This window comes from Pleurodeles waltl, chromosome 6 (genome assembly GCF_031143425.1).
Source record: "Pleurodeles waltl isolate 20211129_DDA chromosome 6, aPleWal1.hap1.20221129, whole genome shotgun sequence".
In the NCBI taxonomy this organism is placed as follows: Eukaryota; Metazoa; Chordata; class Amphibia; order Caudata; family Salamandridae; genus Pleurodeles; species Pleurodeles waltl.
The window spans coordinates 1,509,224,487-1,509,244,680 of NC_090445.1; the positions used below are offsets into that span (position 1 = coordinate 1,509,224,487).

Genomic DNA, 20,194 nt, shown 5'->3' on the forward strand with positions numbered 1-20,194 from the left:
CCTTGAAAGAGTTCAAAGGAAATTCTCTGTGAAATAGAACAGTCAATGGCTCAAATCAATCACATAGGTGCTAGTCAAACATAACACCAGGTGAAGTGCTTGGACTGGGATAGAAGAGTTTAAGTCACTGAACCAACACAGGAGTTACTCCTTCACTTTGCCACTGTCACTTGCCAAGGTGAACGAAGTACAAATTCAATTGTATCTAACAATGTTGTTGGTATCTTGGCCTTGTAAACTGTAATTGGGTGTTTCAAAATGCAGCATTCCAAAACTATTATAAAGGGAGCCTAATCCCCACTGTGAGCATATGCTTTTCGTGGCACCTGTGAAGTGTAAGAGACAACCCTTAAATTGGAGGAGAATATTATTATATATATATATCAATCATCAAGTCTTAAGGGTTTCCATTGATTCAGTTTTAATCTTATTATTGACTCTGAAAACTACTACTTTCCAGTTCCGAATTTCAGTGAAGTTGCCTCTAAGGCTGCAGGGACTGATGCCTTCTGCATCCTGCTGGTCGAGCATGCCAGAAGGCACATGCGGGCTCTTCAGTGGGATCTGAAATCCCAGTGGACCCAACATCAAGGGGATCTCTCCGACCACGTTCAGATTTCAGATGGGATGGCAAAAGATCTGCAGTGGTGGCTATGGGACTGTGACTGGGTCAGCAGCAGATCTCTATCCTATTCCCACCCAGCGCTCACAGTGCTGACCGATGCTTCGCTTCTGGGCTGGGGCAGCCTCCCGGGAGAAGTGGAGATCAGAGCCCTTCTTCCTCCAGGAGAGTCCCGGCTCCATAGCAATCTTCTGGAGCTGAGGGCCATTCGCTTAGCACTGACTGCCTTCTGGACATCCATCAAGGGGATGCTGGTACAAATGTTCATGGACACCACCATTTGGTACTGCAACAAACAGGGTGAGGTGGGGTTCATGGACCCTCTGCCAGGAGGCTTTTCACCGCTGAATATGGCTGGACCACCAGGTATCGTCATGGTAGTAAACCACCTGCTGTCCTCACTGAATGCGAGGGTGGACTAACTCCTCCATCAGTACCTACTGGAATGATGAGTGGCAGCTGCACGGGGATGGAGCAAAATCTCTTCCAAGAATGGGGAGCACCTTGGCTAGATCTATTTACCACCGCTGAGATCGTGCAATATCAAACTTAAGCACGTTGGAGTTTCCTGGGCAACTCTCGCTCGGAGATGCGTTCCGCCTTTATATGCCTGTCGTTGGGAGAAACGTGTGGTTTGGTGCTGCACTTGCCAGGGTGATCCCCTCCCATGCCAGACGGTCTGATGTTTTATTATTTGTTCTGACTCTCGCCCGGCAGGGACTTAATCTGAGCACAGATAAGGTTATCTTTCAGCCCTCTTTTCCTTCTTACAGTTGCTTGAACGGTCCTCTTTGCTTAAAACACCAATTTTGATGGGATTCTTAAAAGGGCTACAGCACGTTTCCCCCTTCCTGTTTGTGATGCCTCATTGGGACTTCAATCTTGCCCTCACTTATTTAATGTGTACTTCATTTGAGCTGCTCCATAGCTGTCATTTGTGGCTTCTCACCATACATTAAAATTGTGTTCCTGATTGATACCACATCTGCATGGCATGTGAGTGAGCATGAGGCTCTGTGTGTTCATCTACCATACACAACCTTGTTCCCTGACTTCCTCTGCGAAATAGGGCCTCCTTTCAACCGAAGTTTGTGATACCATTACATGTCTGTCAAACCATCACCATGACCGTGTTCTGCGCTCCACTTCACCCCTCTAAGGGGGAGGAGAGACTGTATCTCTTGGACCCAAAAAGAGCGGTCCGTTTCTGCATCGATCATACCAAAGTCCACCGAATGGATGGCCAGCTCTTTGTAGGGTTTGGCAAGGCTGTGCATAGCATACCTTCTTGCGCTGGATTGTGCTCTGAATTAAGTTCTGCTACTCACTGACAAAGAAGCAGCCTTCAGAAGGCTTGTGGCCCACTCCAGGAGGGGCAAAGCTTTAACCACTATGTTAGCGCACGGATTTCCCACCCTAGACATTTGCGAAGCAGCTATGTGGACGTCCTGCCATACATTTACAAAGCACTATTGTCTGGACAGCCAAGTCCTCGAGACAGTCACTTTGCCTGCTTGGTTCTGCAGGGCTTTCTGGTAAAAGTCCATTTACTGCTTTAGTGTCTATTCAAAAGGTGAGAAACTTGCAGCTAGAAGTCTTTCACAGAAGAACAAGTTACTTCAGTAACAGTTTTTCTGGTAGAGACTCTATCTAGCTGCAGATTCCTCACCGTCCCTCCCTTCCTCCCTGACATTGGACTCTACACATTAATAGGATACGGAGTCCAGGATTCTGCACACTGGTCAATCAATTCGTTTTTGGGGCTTTGTGTCTGGGAGCACGGACAGTCTTGAAACAACTGATGTCAGCGTGCGGGGTGATACTTATATAGTTGCCCCAAACGTCACTTCCGGAGTGGAACAGTATAATTGCTGAGCCAGACAACATCACCTTCTAGCACACAGAGGTACTGTGGAAAAACTTTTTGTATCCAGTCTAACATCTTGGGAATGTTCAAAAGATGAGAAGTCTGTGGCTAGATAGAGTCTCTACCAGAAAGAGTATTACAGAATGTAAGTAACTTGTACACTGCCTCTCCAGATGGTGTGTTTCTGTACTTTAAACTAAGAAGAAATGATGCCATGATGAACATAAGCATTTAACGCTAATGCAGTGAAACGTGTATATGCCAAAATACTCACAACAGATAAACAATGAGAGTCAGAAAATGTACAATGCATCAACAGTGAATATATGCAATGGATATATGTATGTATGTATAATATAAGTCAAGGTAATAAGAATTAAGAATTAAAATGCATCACCATGGGGCTGAATCCATCATCCTTGCCAGCATCAAGACAAGCAACCCTGAATGGCTGAGACAGGAGAACGTCCCCAAAATGGAATCCTGAACAATGTGTCCACTTTCAGGTGATCTCCTTCCTCAGTGCTAAGTTTCCCTTCCTGATATACCTTAAACTAACTCAAGAGGAATATTATTGTAACCCCCCTTCCCTTGGTTATGAAAGTTAGGTGCTGGCTGTACTCAATATGTTTAGAAAAAACATGCAAAGGAACGGGCCCTGCCCAAATGCAAATTTCACAGATATAGCTGTACTTTACCTTAATGAAAACATTTCCAGCCTGAGACCCTTATCATGTCTACCATCCTCATCCCCCATGTTTAGTTCCAGTATGGTGTAACCCTGTTCTGGTGAGAACAGCACAAACACATTCTGTGTGGAAAACAAGCTTGATGTGAAAAAACCCTGCACCGCCGCTGTGATGGCATCTGCTGCTAAGCACAAACTAAAGTCAGTGATCAAGATGAAGTCCATGTTCAAATAAACATAGCATTACGCTACACCCTTTGACCAGTGACTCTCATAGCATACTGGTCTAAAAGCAACTCTTTTTGGTCTAAACTTAGTAACTAGGTGAGGTTTGCATTGTATACAGCAACATAGCATTATTATAATACCATTTACTACAAGTATTCCACCTAAAATGGATCATAGTTGACCTAAATCAGGAAGCCAGCTAAATAGCCAATCCCACTACCCTTTGTCTACATCTTGCTTCACTTCCTTCACCAATTCGTACAAGGCTTCATGTGGGATTGGATAGATTTAGAATGATCTGACAGGTTAAAACAACACATTTTTTCGAATTCTGAGCAGCCATGATCATGCTTCAAAAGCAAATAGTCAATGGCTGCCCTGTTTTGCAATGCAGCTTTTATAGTGCCTCAAATATCTAATGAAAACTCTGCAAAAGCAATAGATATATGATTAATGTTTTTGACCATCGAATATGCTAGTTTGTTAATAACTTCAGTATTATAAACAGCTAATCCTGGAATTCCTACTATAGAAGGACAGAAGCTTACATATCCTGACTAACATAATAAGTGCTTCAAGTATGTAATACAGAGTGAAATGGAAACATCATATTTCTAATCGCGTAAAAGCAAACAGTCCTCCAGTTATATTGGCAGGATTGTATGTATAGGTGATATTTCCACAAGAGAATAGCCACCCCACCAGTAAGTTGATATGCTTGATGTGACTACCAGCAGTCGTTATGGTTTTACAGGAAATGCTGTTGCTTACATTTTTTACACATTCTATCGTTTCTTTGTTGACAAAGTACTCGTTGTTCCCACTGGATCTCTTGAGGAGACTCAGTTTTTGCTTCAAGGCGCATTTGAGCACATTTTCCGATTTTGTACGTTTTGCAGGTTAAGTTGTAGCAGATATCACCAGCAGTAATATTGTAAGTGATTACATGTGTTAGGTTGCCCCACTTTTCATCTGTTGTCGCTTGGCAAAACCCGCAGTATTCGTATAGTGTAAAGTGTGTCAACACACACTTTTTTTCACTGCTTCATCCTTGTTGGTTGCATTGAATATTTGCAGCAGAACACTGGTGGGAGTTGGAATCGCCACCAGGCAGTTAGAGATTACATCAACTGTACTTTTCATATGTGTCATGCAGAAATCCAAATGGTTAAGCACAGTTTGTGCCAAATGGATCCAAACGTTCTCAGGTTGGTGCAGCAGAGATGTCGATCGGTGCTGTCGGTCAGTCACTTCAGAGCTTGGAGCTTACAGTCCCTCCCAACCCCACACGGAGGTGTCCAAAGGGAGACCACTCAGAACAGCTAGCACAAAGACACCTCGTAGTATGATCTGTAAAAAAGTATAATCATTTTCGCAAATAACATTTACCAGCTGGTACGTGCTCCCACTTCTCATGTCCTGGTTTCATGACTAACAAAACATTGTCCTTACCTCGTGTTATGATTTCTGCTTGTTCAGGAGGCCGATTTGGGGATTCTACCCACACCTTAGCACCAGGATTTTTGTCAATTGAGTCAAAGCCTCCCTCCTCCCAACTGTAAGAAGGGCTGGGGCAGCCCCCTTTTTAACTGTTACTCCATACACTGGAATAATGACAATCTGAGCAATTCTGTCTGCAGGTTGTGTAACAAACCAGCGTCTCCACTGTTCAGTAAAATTACTTTAATTTCCCCTTGGTAGTCTGCATCGATCACTCCCTCCAAGACCTAAATACCTTTGAGTGCCAACCCAGATCGAGGAGCAATCAATTGAAAAATGATCCGAGGGGGAATCTGTATCCCAACACCTGTTTCAATAGGTGCCATGTCTCTTGGTTTCAATCTGTATATGTTCAAAGCATGCAAATCAAAAGCTGCAGATTCTGATGTTGCTCGGTATGTAGCTAAGGATCCTGTTTTTGTCTCCCAATACATTATAGTATTTGTTGTGACATGGGGTTGTATCTGTAATACTGAGGGTAACATTCGCATTAATGGCATTTCTGCATTTGTCAAGGGTCTATTATTAAGTATCAGCAAGGCCTCATTCAAATGATCTCTCCAATTTCTTAGGGTGCCGTTCCCTGGTTCTGGTAATTGGCCTCTTAGTAATCTGTTCATTCTCTCACACAGTCCTGCAGCTTGTGGGTAATATGGAATATGATAACTCCACTCAATATTGTGTTGTGAACAATAGTCTTGCACCAGTGTACCTTTAAAATGTGACCCTTGTCAATCTGGACTTTCAGTGGGACGCTGTAATACAACATTAACAAGTCCAGTGTTTTGAAGGTGTTAAACTGAGTAGCGCATTCGCATGGAAATGCGATCAGATATCCAGAATAAGTATCCACCAGCAATGCAGGCCTATTGACACAGCAACTATTCCGTAGTGGCCCAATGTAATGAATTTGCCAGATCTGCCCTGGCAGCTTCCCTCTTCCTGACTGGCCTCTGACAGTTTGCGGGACAGATCTGTGCTGTGTGTGTTGACAAGTAGGACATTGTATGATCACTGTTTTTATCACATCTAGGGGCCTGTGCATCCCTCTAATCTCTACCCACCTGTTAGTTGCCTTTTCTCCCAGGTGTCCCCATTTTTGGTGCACCCGTTTAGCCATCCACACCAAGTCAAACCACTGCATTGCCACTTTTGCCTCTGAGATTTTGGCTTTGTCATCTGCAAAGGAATTGACCCATCGTTCTTGTGAATTGGTGGGACAGTAGGAGTCTACATGATATACAGTAACGGTACTTTGCTCTATCATTTCCAAAATTTCCTGCCACAATTCTTTGCCCCACACCTCCTTGGAATGTATTTGGCGGTTGTCTGCATTTCATGTGGAAAGCCAGGTGGCTAACCCATTGGCGGTGGACCAATAATCAGTATAAATGTGATATGTCCCAGGCAGTTCTTGTTTTAATGCTTGATATACAGCATACAATTCAGCGTATTGACCACTCTTCCCTTCTCCTGTAGTGGAAAGCAGTTTCTTGGTTTTTCTTGGTTACAAGATTATACAACACTGCCTTCCAATATTTCTTGGCCCCCACAAACTTGGCTGAACCTTCGGTGAACCAAACATGCTTCTTATCCTCAGGGGACAAGGATTCAAATGGCTCACCCCTCCTCATGGGTGACTGGTTTACCTCTGGTACCTCCTGCAACACCTCATCATCCTGCAGAGGGGCCTGTGCCACCTGTTCATGCAGCACCGCTGTTCCTGTTTGTCCCACTCAGGGCCTGTCCTCTATGTACCATTTCTACTTAATAACACTTTCTTCCTGTGCATGTCAAATTTAGTGAGTTTTGGGTGAACTCATCACCCACTGTATTATCGGGAACTCAGGTCTCCGCATCACATTATGCCCAATAGATATTTGCTCAGTATCCACTAGAGCCCAGTAACACACTAGTAACTGTTTCTCAAAGGGAGTATAACGCTCTCTAGCATCCAGTAGCTTTTTGATCCAAAAACCCTGGGGCACCCTCTTTCTTTCCTGTTTTTGCCACATACACCAATTTGCATATTGCCCCCGAGCAGTTACATGTAATTCATTGTCTCCTTCCTGTACTGGCCATAAGTCTAACGCCTGTTGAATAGCCTCGTTTGCCAATTCAAATGCACACTGCTGCTGCTCTCCCCAACCAAACTCATGTTTCTTTCGAGTCGCTTTGTACAGAGGGGCCAAATCTGGCTCTAGTGAGGGATATGCTGTCTCCAAAAAACAAACAATCCAATGAATCGCTGAGTCTCCTTCCTTATTACGGGGTGTGGCAAATTCTAGTATCTTTTGTCTTACCTACGGCAATACCTCCCTACATCCTTAATTCCACTGAATTCCTAGAAACCTCACATTTTTTCGAGAGGGTCTTATCTGGATTGATCATCCACTCTTTGCTCTGCAAATGTTCCACATCCTTGTCCAACTGAGTCTGCACCTATTCTTGAGTTTCTCCCTGAATCATCACATCATCGATATAATGCGGCAACTGCACCCCTTGAATGACAGATACTTCATCCCGGTGTTCTGCCACCAGCCAGTGACAGATGGTGGGGCTGTGTACATTCCCCATAAGCAAACCTAACATTTTAAATTGTCTTCCAAGCCACGAAAAACTGAATTGCCTCTGATTCTCTGGGGCCAATGGTATGGAGAAGAAAGCATTAGCAAAAACAATGGTTGCATAAAAGGTCCCTTCATCTTTTTGCAGCTTTTCAATTAAAGTGATGGTGTCGGGGATGGAAGCAGTTAAAGGGGGTGTATATTTGTTCAATTCTCGATAATCGAACTTCTGGTTGTTGATCCTTTTATATACACACACACACGCACACATGTATATGTATGTATGTAGATATTTATCTTCAAGGTACATAGATGTAGTATTAAGAACACAAAAATGCAAACTGCAACATATTGACAACCACCATATTATTTAAATATATGAGATAAAATACCCCCATGGTGCACATTAGAAGGATAGTGCAAGTCAGCAAGGAGTTCCATGACCATATAGAGGAATGAGTTATTTTATAAAGTTATGGAACGCTAAGGTAACTTGCAATATCTGTATCAAGTACAGCATGGAGTACTTTTTTTGTTCTGGTACATAGTCATACGGCACCTTTTCCTCAGACCACTTTAATCCTTAGTGCGTAGCTCTTTCATAAAAAAGAAGGATTTTTGCAAACATGAAGAATAAAAATAGAATCTCTAGTGCAAGATTAAACACATCAAAAAATCTGTTAGATATTTGTTGCAAAAAGTTATTAGAATCAGTTCAATACAAGTCAGTTTAAAAAATAAAATAAAAAGCAGATTAGTTCAGAATGTTTAGAAACATGCTGAAAACGTTTATATAATTACCTAACCAGCGCAACAAATAAGCAAGCTTCCATAAATATCTAATTTCAAATTGTCACTGTATAGCTAGAAAAACACAGCAGAAGAAAGAAAAGTCATGTTTTGTTTTACTTCTTGAATCAGCTTCTTTAATTATGCTCCATGACCTGGCCAGCCATTCCCATTGCCTGCTGGCTCTGGCAGCAGGTATTGTGACGTCAGAACTCAACTAAATTATTACATTTGAGCGGCTAAGTAATTTCTTTGTAATAGGCGAATGGGTGTGTCACAAGTTGCCTATAGTGTAGAAATTACAGGTGGGATTTTATACAGGGATTGCAGGATTCCATGTATTATGAGTATATATTGGTAAATATAGATTTAAAGGTTTTACCCACACAAATATATCTTCAAAGTACAAAGATATGGAGTTAAGAATACTAAATATATGTTTAACAATATATACATACCTTGAGTATGTAGTAGTTGATATTCTGCAGTGGATATTTGTGCATGTCATCGTGAAAAACTTGATATGCTGATGGTATACGCTTTGTGAAGAAAAAGGAAATAACCAAAGATTTGCAATCACCAACCTACACTACCAGTTTCATGTCTTATCATCTGGGGCAAAGTGAGCCCTTCGGATCGCTTAGAAATGAAGATTACATTCTTCACCTAACCATAATTTGCCTTCTGAGCTCTGGAGCTAAAAATTTTATGAAAATGTTCTTCTGGGTTTCTGTAAACCCTCCGAGTGTTCCAACAATGTGATCTCAAGTACATTGGAAAAATGCACTATTTAGAATTCAGTAGTTCAAAACATTTTAGGACACAACAATCAAAAAATATTCCCTCTGAAGTGTAGAAGGCCTTGTTGCGAAATGTAATTTTCAACTAACCAACCTCAGACCCTGATTCCATAAAACTGATGTTAAAGTGGGTGTCTTCTCTTCTTGAATTGGAGACTTTCTTTACCTTTAGAGTCCTTTGTGCCTGACTGCACAAGAGGCCAGCAGGGTCTTCTTGAGGACCACTTTTGCAATAGGTGGCCTCACCTCACCATCTAGGTGACCCCTGAAACAGGCTTCCCAGTCCTACATCTTCACCATTAACTGTCTCATAAAGGCATACCTCAGAATGGCAGACTTCCTAAAACCCAGAGTATCACTGCATTTCAATCTTAAGGCTGTATCCAGCTCCAGTCCAGTAAGGCTCTTTGTACAATAATTACAAGAACGTTTTGCACTTTTGCGTTCTCACCAAAAAAGTTTATACATCCTGTACTGAAACTTTGCCTTACTGAAACCTAAGCAGTTCCGCAATCTTACTGTTACTGTACTTTGACAAAAGATTTTGCAATACTGCAACCTTACTGACATCGCTCCCAGACAAAACTCCCCTTATTTCAACTACCTACAGTGAATCAGTTCGCTGACATAAGCCTAATAGTCATTTGATCTCATTGGAATCTGCTTCATGACAATAATCATTATCCATGCAGTCTCATTCCCAACTTCCTCAGCAATCAAACATGTTACCTTCCCCATCATTCATTACCTCATTCCAGTAGAATATATCTTTTGCTGTGTCAAGCATAAACACACCTTTGAAAACTCACCATCTAGCATCACACATACTGAGACTCTCGACCCTACAATCCTCTACCACTCAACTGCCTCGTTGAGCAGTAATTTTTCTGCACAAAGTGTCAGACCTTATCAGTGACCTAGGCAGTCTTTTCATTACATAGACCAGGCTCATTACCTCTTCCTTTGTATTAATACCATAATTCCAGATTGCTATATTATCCTCACTTGGATCATCCCTTGTTCAGCTAATCTCTCTAATACATTTTCTCCTACTCCATTGAACTCTGCATTCCCTTTTGTTCTTCTGACTTATTCCACTGTCATTTCTTCTCTGCCCTTAACCTAGTCTTTCTGTGTGAAACTGAAAACCTTTTGATTGTCTCTTATTCAATGATTGTCCTTCCTCACCATGCCTTAGGCTCTCCCTTTTTTCTCACGTTATTTCCCACTTGCAATGCTTCCCCTTTTCTCGTTTCTTGAAGTAGCAAATATGTAATTATTCTGTCTCTCGCTTTGCTCTTTCCTTGAAGCCTCAAAGCGGTAATTCTTTTAGCTTTCTCTTAAGGCTACCTTGTGCTTTCACTCACTCTTCTTGATTTTTTTCCCCACTGAGCAGTTCAGATTCTGCTCTTATGCATATCATATGATTACACTATTGTACTATAAGTAGTGTCCTGCCTTGATATCTGCAGAGAATGATGAGGAATCCTGGCCACTGTTTTATGTGTATTGTGTTAAAATTGTTTCATGATGGCTTCTGTGTAGAGGGGTTGACTTGCAACTCCCAGTGTCCTGCTGTACAGCATCCTGAAAACATTCTGGTCTATCACCACTTTACAAAAAATTAAAATCAGTAAAGAAGCCACACCATCTCAGATCTTTTGATGGTCTTGCCATCAGACATAAGCATTCTCCAACTATGGTCTCCCACCAACCTTCCATTCATACAGCTTTGAATGACTTAGTTTGCCTCACCCTTCTACGCTTCCCACACCACATTTCACCTTATCTATTACCTTGGGATTCTGAAAGATATTTCAATAACACCTTCTTCAGCCTCATTTCTATATCACAATTCACAGATCATGCAGACTTTTGTGACTTAAATCTCAAAGCTAATCAGAACACTCAGAGATTCTCGCATGGACCTGCACTAACCTTCCAATTCATTCTCCCAAAATCACCAGACAACAGTGAATCCAAGCCATCCACCACAACTTCCAGATCCATGAAAAACATTTCCTCCCCAAAGATTTAAACACTCCTTGGCCAGCCACTCCCTCACAATACTCAATGAACACCTTCCTTAGCATTCTGAACTACACTTTTAAGTTGTCTGTCAACAGCCTCTGTACCAACATGGTATGGTAAGATCGCAGCACCAATGCTACCTTGCACTTCCATGGTCTAATTGACTCTAAGTGCAATACAAGGAAACAAGAGGAGATCTAGAGCTCTTTCAAATCTTCAGTGGGCCTGCTGGACATAAAAAATGAAGGCTTCATTAGAAAGTGTAAAACCCAAATTACCACAATCAATCCAAGATCATTGCAGAACCTAAGAAAAAGAGCTGCAGAAACCTACTGCCACCATCCTCCATCCACCATTCTGCCAAGAAGGCACCGTACATCGACTGTTTTTTCATCAGCCAAATTGACACCATCCTCAACAACATAAATCCCTCCAACTTCTAGAACCCACATATTCCCGTTACTTGCTCCTCTACAAAACGACCCCTCAAGCCACTCCTTTCTTTCTCAAACTTTAACTGACCTGGTCTCTGTTCTCTGATCCTTTAAGCAACATTTTATGATAAAAACATTGTCTCATCCTGCTTCATCAATTCTCCGTCCTCTGCAGCTTTCTTGCCATACCTAAACATATTCCATCTACAAAGAAGCACCACTCCATCCTCCCTGAAAACTGGTCCAATTCTTCCCTGCTAAAGAAACCTTACCTGAACCACAGTCAATTTGCTAAGTATTGTACACCTACCTCCACTTCCTCTGCAGTAGCCCTTCAATTTCAAAGCCATGTTGATTGCAGAAGTCTTTTTCAAACGAAAAAGTCTGGTTTCCACTCATACTGTGGCACCAAAACTTGTGGCTTACAGGTGGTAGACAGTTCTCTCCAAACTGCAGACAAATGTGACTGCAGAAATCCTTGAGCTGTTTCCAGCCTTTGGCATGGACGGTCACCAAATTCTGCTTCATACTCTTTCTTCCAACATGGGCATGTCTGACACTGTCCTTCACTGTTTTCCCTCTTTTCCCAACAAATAGACTGCTGCATGGTCAAATCGACACCCACAGGGTTGCATCCTTGCACCCATGTTATCCAGTTTGTTTATGGAGCCTCCCCCACATCTTGCCGGACATCCTGTAGGGGTCATTTAGACACTTGTAGATGGCTCACCCTAGCCCTAAATAATATGGGACTACTTAAACTGTAGTCTGGTGGACTGTCTGTCTGCAGACAGGTCAACAGGTCAGAGGGTTACACTATTACAACCAGTGAAGGACCCATCAGAGTAAACCTGGTGCTTCCAGGGGCTCCAATTTGGAGAGGGGGAACAGTGAGTTTAATGAGACAGCAGGACCACCGATTTTCATAATTATTTTAATTCTGCTCAATTATATATTGAAATATCATCTAGATTCGACATACGTACCAGTCATCTGCAGCAGGTTATTATGCAGAGCTCAGGGTGTAGTTCAAGGCCATGGCTTGTGTGCAGAGCCTGCCGCATAGGACCTCTGGCCAGTAGCCAAAGTACAAAATTAAAATATTCACTGGCAATCCTTTAAAAGAAAGTTATGGGAGGCGGGGCTTGCCAAGATGGCTGACGTGTTGTAAATCCCCTCCGCTGTCGCCCACAGCAAAGTTGGGCAAAAGAAGATGCTCTCTGGAGCGGAAACACTGACTAGGGATGTTTGAGATGTGGGGGTGACAGACGAGCTTCCATTGCCTCGAAGGAGGAGGCCCCGGAAGGAAGAAAAGCACAGTGTGCGTCTGTTGGCCGAGGCCATGCCGAAAACAGGAGACAGAACTCTAACCGCTGACGCTTGAGGTGTGTTGATCTGCGGAGGCACTTGCTGCCCACCGCCCTAAATATAAAACACCCTAAAAGGGCAACAGCACTGGTGGCGGAGGCATCGGCGGTGGCCTAATCCCCGGGAGACGGGAATCAGGCACAGTGTCTGACCTTAAGATGGCAATTGAAACTTGGCAGTCAGGCACAAGAAGTAGAGGCACTGAGACATAGGGAAAGAGGGAAAGGGCAAGAGATCTGCCCAAGGAGACTCCGCCATACCGTGACACAAGCAGGGTGGCCCCCTGTGTTTAAGCTAGGGGACGCACTAACAGTAGGACATACAAGCCTATATAAGCAGTTAACCAGAGGTCTTCATTTTGAAGGAACAGGAGAGATGGCTATCATTTGTCAGGCTGGGAACGTTATGAGGAAGCGCTTTTGGCTGGGGAGGACTGAGGCACAGACTAAGGGGCACTGCTCAGAACACTCTGCCTCAGGGCTACAGAACATTTCCTACTCTGGAGTAATAGGGAAAAGGGCCAACACGGCTACTGAAAGTCGAACCGAGTTACAGGATTGAAGCAGCTCCCCCCCACCCCCCAAGAGCTCAACTAGAAACCACAGCTACCCATACATGATGCCCTATTTTCGGGGGGCGAATCCTGACGTTTAGAGGTGCTGGGTCCAGATGGGAAATCAGATACTACTATTGATACGCATGCCTTCCAAAAAACAAAATACCAACAGGGTTTCCAATTGCTTTTCCCCTGTCTAAGTGAAAACGGCACCATCTGAGATCGCCAGGATGGCCCTCACACAGGAAGCACTCTTTAAGCACTCTTTGAGTCTCTTTAAGAGACTTGAAAAAGAAATTAAGAGAATAATTGAAGGCGGACATGACTTCTTCCTTGGAAAAGGGGCAAGCAGATCTCAGGAATAAACTGTCTGTGCTCTGGCAAGATGTGGGCACCAGGATGCTGGATGCAGAGGTGAAGACTGGGGAGCTGGAGGCTCGTTCCAGCCAATTAACTGCAATAACACAATCTCTCCAGCAGCAACTTCAAACTGCCATACTTAAGCAAGAAGACATGGAAAACAGGGCACAGAGTGAGAATATTAGGATCTAGAATCTTGCTGAGGAGGCAGGAGGGCCTGATCGCAAAGCCTTTGTAATGGACCTGTTCCAAAGATAATGAGCGAGACACAGCTGAAAATAAAAATAGACAGAATCCACAAGGTGGGCATCCGAACCTCCAATGATAAGAGACAGCCAAGAAATGTTCTAGTAAAGCTGCATTCCTTCAAGGAAGCCATCCTCCTGGTGGCAAGAAAGGCAGATAAAGTTACGTTCCAGGGAGAATCATGTGCCCTTTTCCAAGATATAGCTCCAGCCACGCTAGCTCAGAGACAACAATTCAAGCCAATACAGACAAATTAAGGGAAGACCATGTCTTGTACATATGGACCTTTCCCTTTGGCCTGACCTTTGAGTTACACAAAAAGGGATAGCACGTTACTGACCTCCCAGAGGCAATGACACTGCTTGGTATCCCCCACCCAGGGGAGAATAGTGAGGGGGAAACTCCAGAAACGAGTTAGTAAGAAGTGCCCAGATCCTCAAGACCCGGGTCATGGTTAACCCGGAAGAACCCAAGCACACAAGAAATGCTGACAGGTGAGGGGGAGCCTATGTTCTATACCAGCAAGCTCTCTCGACAGCTCAACATAATCTGTATGAACAGAGGCCCTCCTTATGGGGAAGCAGTAGACCCCCTCCTTCAAAGAACAGTCCTTGCAGGTTAAACCGATTAAGGAGATGCATGTTTAGCTGTGCTCTTTCACAATAGTTCAAGTTATTGCACACGTAACTATCATCTCATTTACCCCTATGGTTGATCCCAATACCAACAAAACAGAAATCAACATAAGTGGTATTAAGCCTTATTTCAAGCTGTTGCTAGCAATACCGTTGAGATTTCAAAGTTTTGGACAAGTTGTTCCTACATGGTTTAATGTTTGTTTTTCACCAGGGTTTGGGAGACCCAGTGTGGTTAACAAGGAGTTTGAAGCAGATGACAGTGGGAAAGGTAGGAGGCGAATGAGTCTCTTATGTTTATTTACTGGTCTGTGGGGGAAGGACCCTAGGGCAGGGAGGGGTGACCACTGGTCTGCTCCTTTAATAATATCACAGATAATAATGTACTCCTGAAATTATTATGGTGTAGACGCTAATTACATGGAACATTAAAGGGCTAAATTCACCAGCTAAATGCCATAAATGTGGAAATACTTAACAGACCAACACTATGATGTAGTAGCGCTGCAGGAAACCCACCTTAGACAGGGGAAGGATCATAGGCTCAAACATAAACAATACCCACAAACTTTTAAATCATCAGGCACTCATGTTTCACCAAGCTTTACAATTCCAACCCATAGGTCATCACACAGATAAAGAAGGGCTCTTGCTGTGGTGAAAGGGATGCTGCAAGGACGCCAAGCCACCTTTGCTTCAGTATATGTCCCCAGCACTAAACAAGAACAATTCCTCCATGAGTGCTGGAAAGTACTGGGGGCTTTTGCAGAGGGAGATATATTTATGATTGGGGACTTCAACCTCACTTGGCATGCGACCCATGATAGCACACACCCTCACCGCTCACCAACGGGCAATTTCTCGCACGCACTAAAACAAGCAATGCAGGAGACAGGACTGGTGGACACTTGGAGAACACTTCACCCTAACAATAAAGACTACACATTCTGTTCGCACACTCATCGTCCATATTTGAGAATTGACTATGTGTTCTCCAGTCAGGATGGTCCAGGACCTTCCTCAAGGCAGCAATTCACTCTATCACCCTTTCATATCATGCCCCAGTAGAGGTCACACTAGATTGGGGTGGGACCAGATCGAAGGACCCGCAATGGTACTTCCCTTCCTCTTTGATAAGAGATAAGTCCTCTAAAGATGAAATATGCTGCACCATTCAGGAATATTTTTCGCTTAACTCTGAAGACACTAATCTGAGCATAACATGGGATGCATTTAAAGCAGTGCTCAGAGGGAAATGTATCTCCCTGATGGCAGTACTGAACAAACAGAGGAAAAGGGAACTCCTCTTACTAGAGGCAGAATTACGCACTGCTGAAAAAGCACACCCAACACTACCCCTCCAGTGACCTGTTATGACTCTCGCTAAGAGGTAAACTAAATGCTATGTACTTGAACCGAGCTGAACTTATGTTGCTACATATACAGAGAACGCCTTAAGAGCAAGGGAATAAAGTTGGTTCGCACTTAGCTAGACAGCTATGGGTGAAAAGGGAAAAATAATATATATGGGACATAGGACTACCCAAAAATAACTGACCAGTTCAGACGTGAAAAAAGCAAACATATTTGGGACGTTCTATTGAGATCATTACAAAGCGGCACCCTCCTCTGATATTACCCAAATAGAGTACTTAGAAAACATTGCTCTTCCCAAGGTCACGACAGCACACAATGAACGATTGGGGGGACCTATTAAAGAGAACGAGGTACAGATGGTGATTAACCGCCTCAAACCTCGTAAGTCACCGGACCAGATGGTCTTACAGCACAATTTTATAACACCTTTAGCTGGGAGCTGACGCCCCCCATGACTACCGTATTCAACTACATAGGCACTTCATGAGATACCACTAATACAATGGGTGAGGCTCTTATTTCTTTTATTCCCAAGCCGGGGAAGGACCTTCATTAATGCAGCTCCTATAGACCCATAACCCTCTTGAACCTAGATGCAAAGCTTTATGCCAGGGTACTAACATCTCAACTTGAAGACTTGCTTCCTGATTTGGTTCAACCGACCAATCTGGATTTGTTAAAGGCTGTCAGACACACGACAACATTCTGAGGGTGATACATCTAATCAAAAAATCTCTTAAGAAAAAGACCCCATCCATTTTGTTGAGCCTTGATGCTGAGAAGGCATTTGACCAGGTTGATTGGGCCTTTGTGACCCATGCTCTTAGGGCCTACGGATTCTGTGAACAATTCATCAGGATGATTAAGGCCAATTATACAGCACCCGAATCCAGAGTTTTGGTGAACGGCACCAGTTCTAAACCGTTCTTTTTGACAAGGGGGACGAGACAAGGGTGTCCTCTGTCCCCATTGTTGTTTACACTCAAGGTAGAACCCTTGGCAGCACGTATTTATGCATCGGCCACCATTCATGGGATCACCTTTGGGATGACAGAACATAAGATCTCGCTATTCGCTGACGATGTTCTCTTGACACTGACCGACCCTGCCTCTTGGATCTCCTCCCTACGAGAGGAACTTCAACTTTTTGAGGCGGTAGCGGGCTTCAAAATTAACCTCTCTAAGTCTTATATGATGAATCTGACCATGCCCCTACCAGAGATGTAAAAGCATGAACCCTCTGCACCCTTTAAGTGGGCAGAGAAGGCAATAACATATCTCGGTATTAAAATCACACCAAAAATAGCTGATCTTTCTTTCTTTAGGGCAAATTACCACCCACTGCTGAAAAGCATAAAAGAGGATCTGAAACAATGGGATGCGTCCTAGCTCACATGGTTGGGCAGGAGCAGTGCCATAAAAATTACACTTCTGCCCAAGATACTTTACCTGTTTCAAAGTCTCCCACTAGACATTAACCGCACATTTTTCTCGACTCTGTGTACCTTTATTGTACGCTTTTCTGGCAAGGGAAGCAAGCCAGATTATCTTACAAAATGTTAAGAATGACAAAGAAAACCGGGGGCCTGTGACTACCAGATTTCCAGTTACATTACAAAGCTGCCAAGCCAAGAGTTGTGGTAACTGAATGGTCCCTCTGAGAGTCTGACATACACTGGCTACACATGGACCGGGCCATAGTGGGGAGAGTTATATAGGACTTAATTTGGAAGCCAAAGGCAGACCGCCCCTAGAATGCATATCTTAGTACACCTATAATAACTACTCTAAAAGCCTGGGACGAAGTGACAAAAACAATGGGCATGACGAGCCTTCCTTCACCGCACACATCGCTATATTACAACCCAGCCTTCCCTCTGGCCCTTCGACCGGGTAAATTTGATGTTTGAAGAGAAGGAGGCTGTCTTATGTTAGCAGACCTTTTCCACAATAGCGACATATTAACATTTGATATTTGCAGAAGAGAATTTAGTATCCCACACCCAGAAATCTACCACTACACACAATGGCGGCACTAGGCACTTAAACCAGAGAATCAATTTTCAGCCTTAACAAGACTTAACACCATTTTAACAATTTGTCCGCCGGGCGGGCCCCCGTAGGGGGATTATTACTAGCCTTCATGCCCTACTGTCTACTACAGTAAGCATAACACAACCCCGTCATCTTGCCTTCTGGGTACATATATTGGGGGACTACATACCTGACACACAATGGGGATAGAGTGTATCGAGACTTACAAACATGTAATCGATCCATGGACTTCAGAGAAGCCCACTATAAGATCCTGTATGATGGGGTCCTTTACCCTACAAAACTGAACAAAATATTATAGGCTACATCTGACCTTTGCTGGAGAGGGTGTGGACTACAGGGCTACTTTAGACATATATCGTGGGACTGCCCCACGATTCGCCCCTTTTGGAATTAAACTTTAGCCTACATTAAAGATATACTGGGACACCCCATTCATAATACAATGCTCTGCGTCCTCTTGGGACTAAGAGATGAGAGTCTTCAGCATCAAATGGGAAGTGATAAGACGACTCTGTGGCTCTGCTTGGTTGACACTAAAATGACGATAGCAGGAGCCTGGAAAAAGAAAGAAGCTCCAGCACTTACTTAACGGCCTGCCTGCCTTTGGAGAGCAATGACAATGGATAGGATGGCAGACATCTTTGCAGATTACTTTAAAAACTTCGATTTATAAATAGGGACCTTTAGTGTCATATTTGTAAAGGCAACTCCCGCTATTTGCTTTTCCCACTAGACCTAGAGCCTTGCTTTTGTTTCAATTATGGGGAAGTGGACAACCCCCACCCCCCCTTCCCCCATGGGACTGTATCAACCTCCTAGCTCAGAAGAACATGGGGTAAGATCCGAGATAATCCCCAGAGTCTCCATTAGAAGAATGAACTCCATAGTTACATGTTCTATCCTCGCTGTGTCAGACTCTGCATTTTCACTTTTCCTGTCTCCCAAGCTCCAGATTGTGTTGGAATATTGATATTTGTTGTACATTTTTTACTTTTTTCACTTCATGGAAATGGTTGGAAAATTCGATATATGACAATGTGGATGAGAATCTTTGACTCATTAAACACTGTACTTTTTATAGCAGCCGTGTCCAGACAGAGTGAACAAAGTCAAGCTCCTATCTTAATGCCTGTGTTAAATTTAAACCTAATACAAATAAGTTTGACCAAAAAAAGAAAGTTATGGTTGTTTACTCAGAAGAAATGATTATTATAAGCCATAGAAATTTCCTAAAGAAAGAACAGTTAAAGGTATGGTGAGAAACACAATCATAATCTATCTACCCTCAATGCACTCCTCCTCACCTCACATGTTGCTAAAGACAATATCATAAATAATATCACAGGTAGTATGATATATTACATCAAAATTGACATCGACAATGACATCGCTAAAGGCGCTCTGCATTTTTATAATACAGAACAGATTCAACATATGACCGTACCTAGCAGGCTCTGGTAGGAAGCACGGGCCTCCCATTGAGTGTGAACGTTGGTGAATTTAGAGCCCACTGTGACTCTTGACAGTGGGTCCTTGGTACAAGACCTGTCCTTTGTCCTGGTCCTAGGTCAACACTATTACCTCAACAGTTCACTTGACCTGGTCTTTGCTGGGACTATATTCAGCACCTCAACTCCTAAAACACCTTTGGCATCAACAAAGACCTCAGTCCTCTCAAATTGGCTAGAGTTGTGTAGTAGCTGCAGCCCACCCAGCAAATCTGGAGTTCTTCACTGGGTCTGCAGAGATTTTTTGATGAAAGCTTTTCTGCTGGTATAGCAGCGGCACTTTTTGAGGATTCTGACAATACCAGCTTGCTGCCATGCAGTGGCTGTCATACCAGCCCCAAAATAGGGTTTTTGTATTTTGGGAAATGCACCTTTAATGTCGCTGACGTGCTGTGTGTTTTCTTCCAGTACCTTGGCAACACTGATCATACTTTTACTGCTCTTACTATCCATGGAAAAACATGGCTTTTGAGAAACAACCAGTGTGTTTCCGGTGCAAGTTCTGGCTATGACCCCAGTATTGGAAATAATTGATGACATGAAGGGTTGGCAGTCAGAAC

At 43.3% G+C, this 20,194-nt stretch overlaps 1 protein-coding gene across 2 annotated transcripts in view; it reads left to right on the plus strand.

The window, feature by feature from the left end:
- Positions 1-20,194, plus strand: part of CFAP74 (cilia and flagella associated protein 74) — a 978,701-nt gene that overhangs the window by 46,519 nt on the left and 911,988 nt on the right. The window lies entirely within an intron of this gene.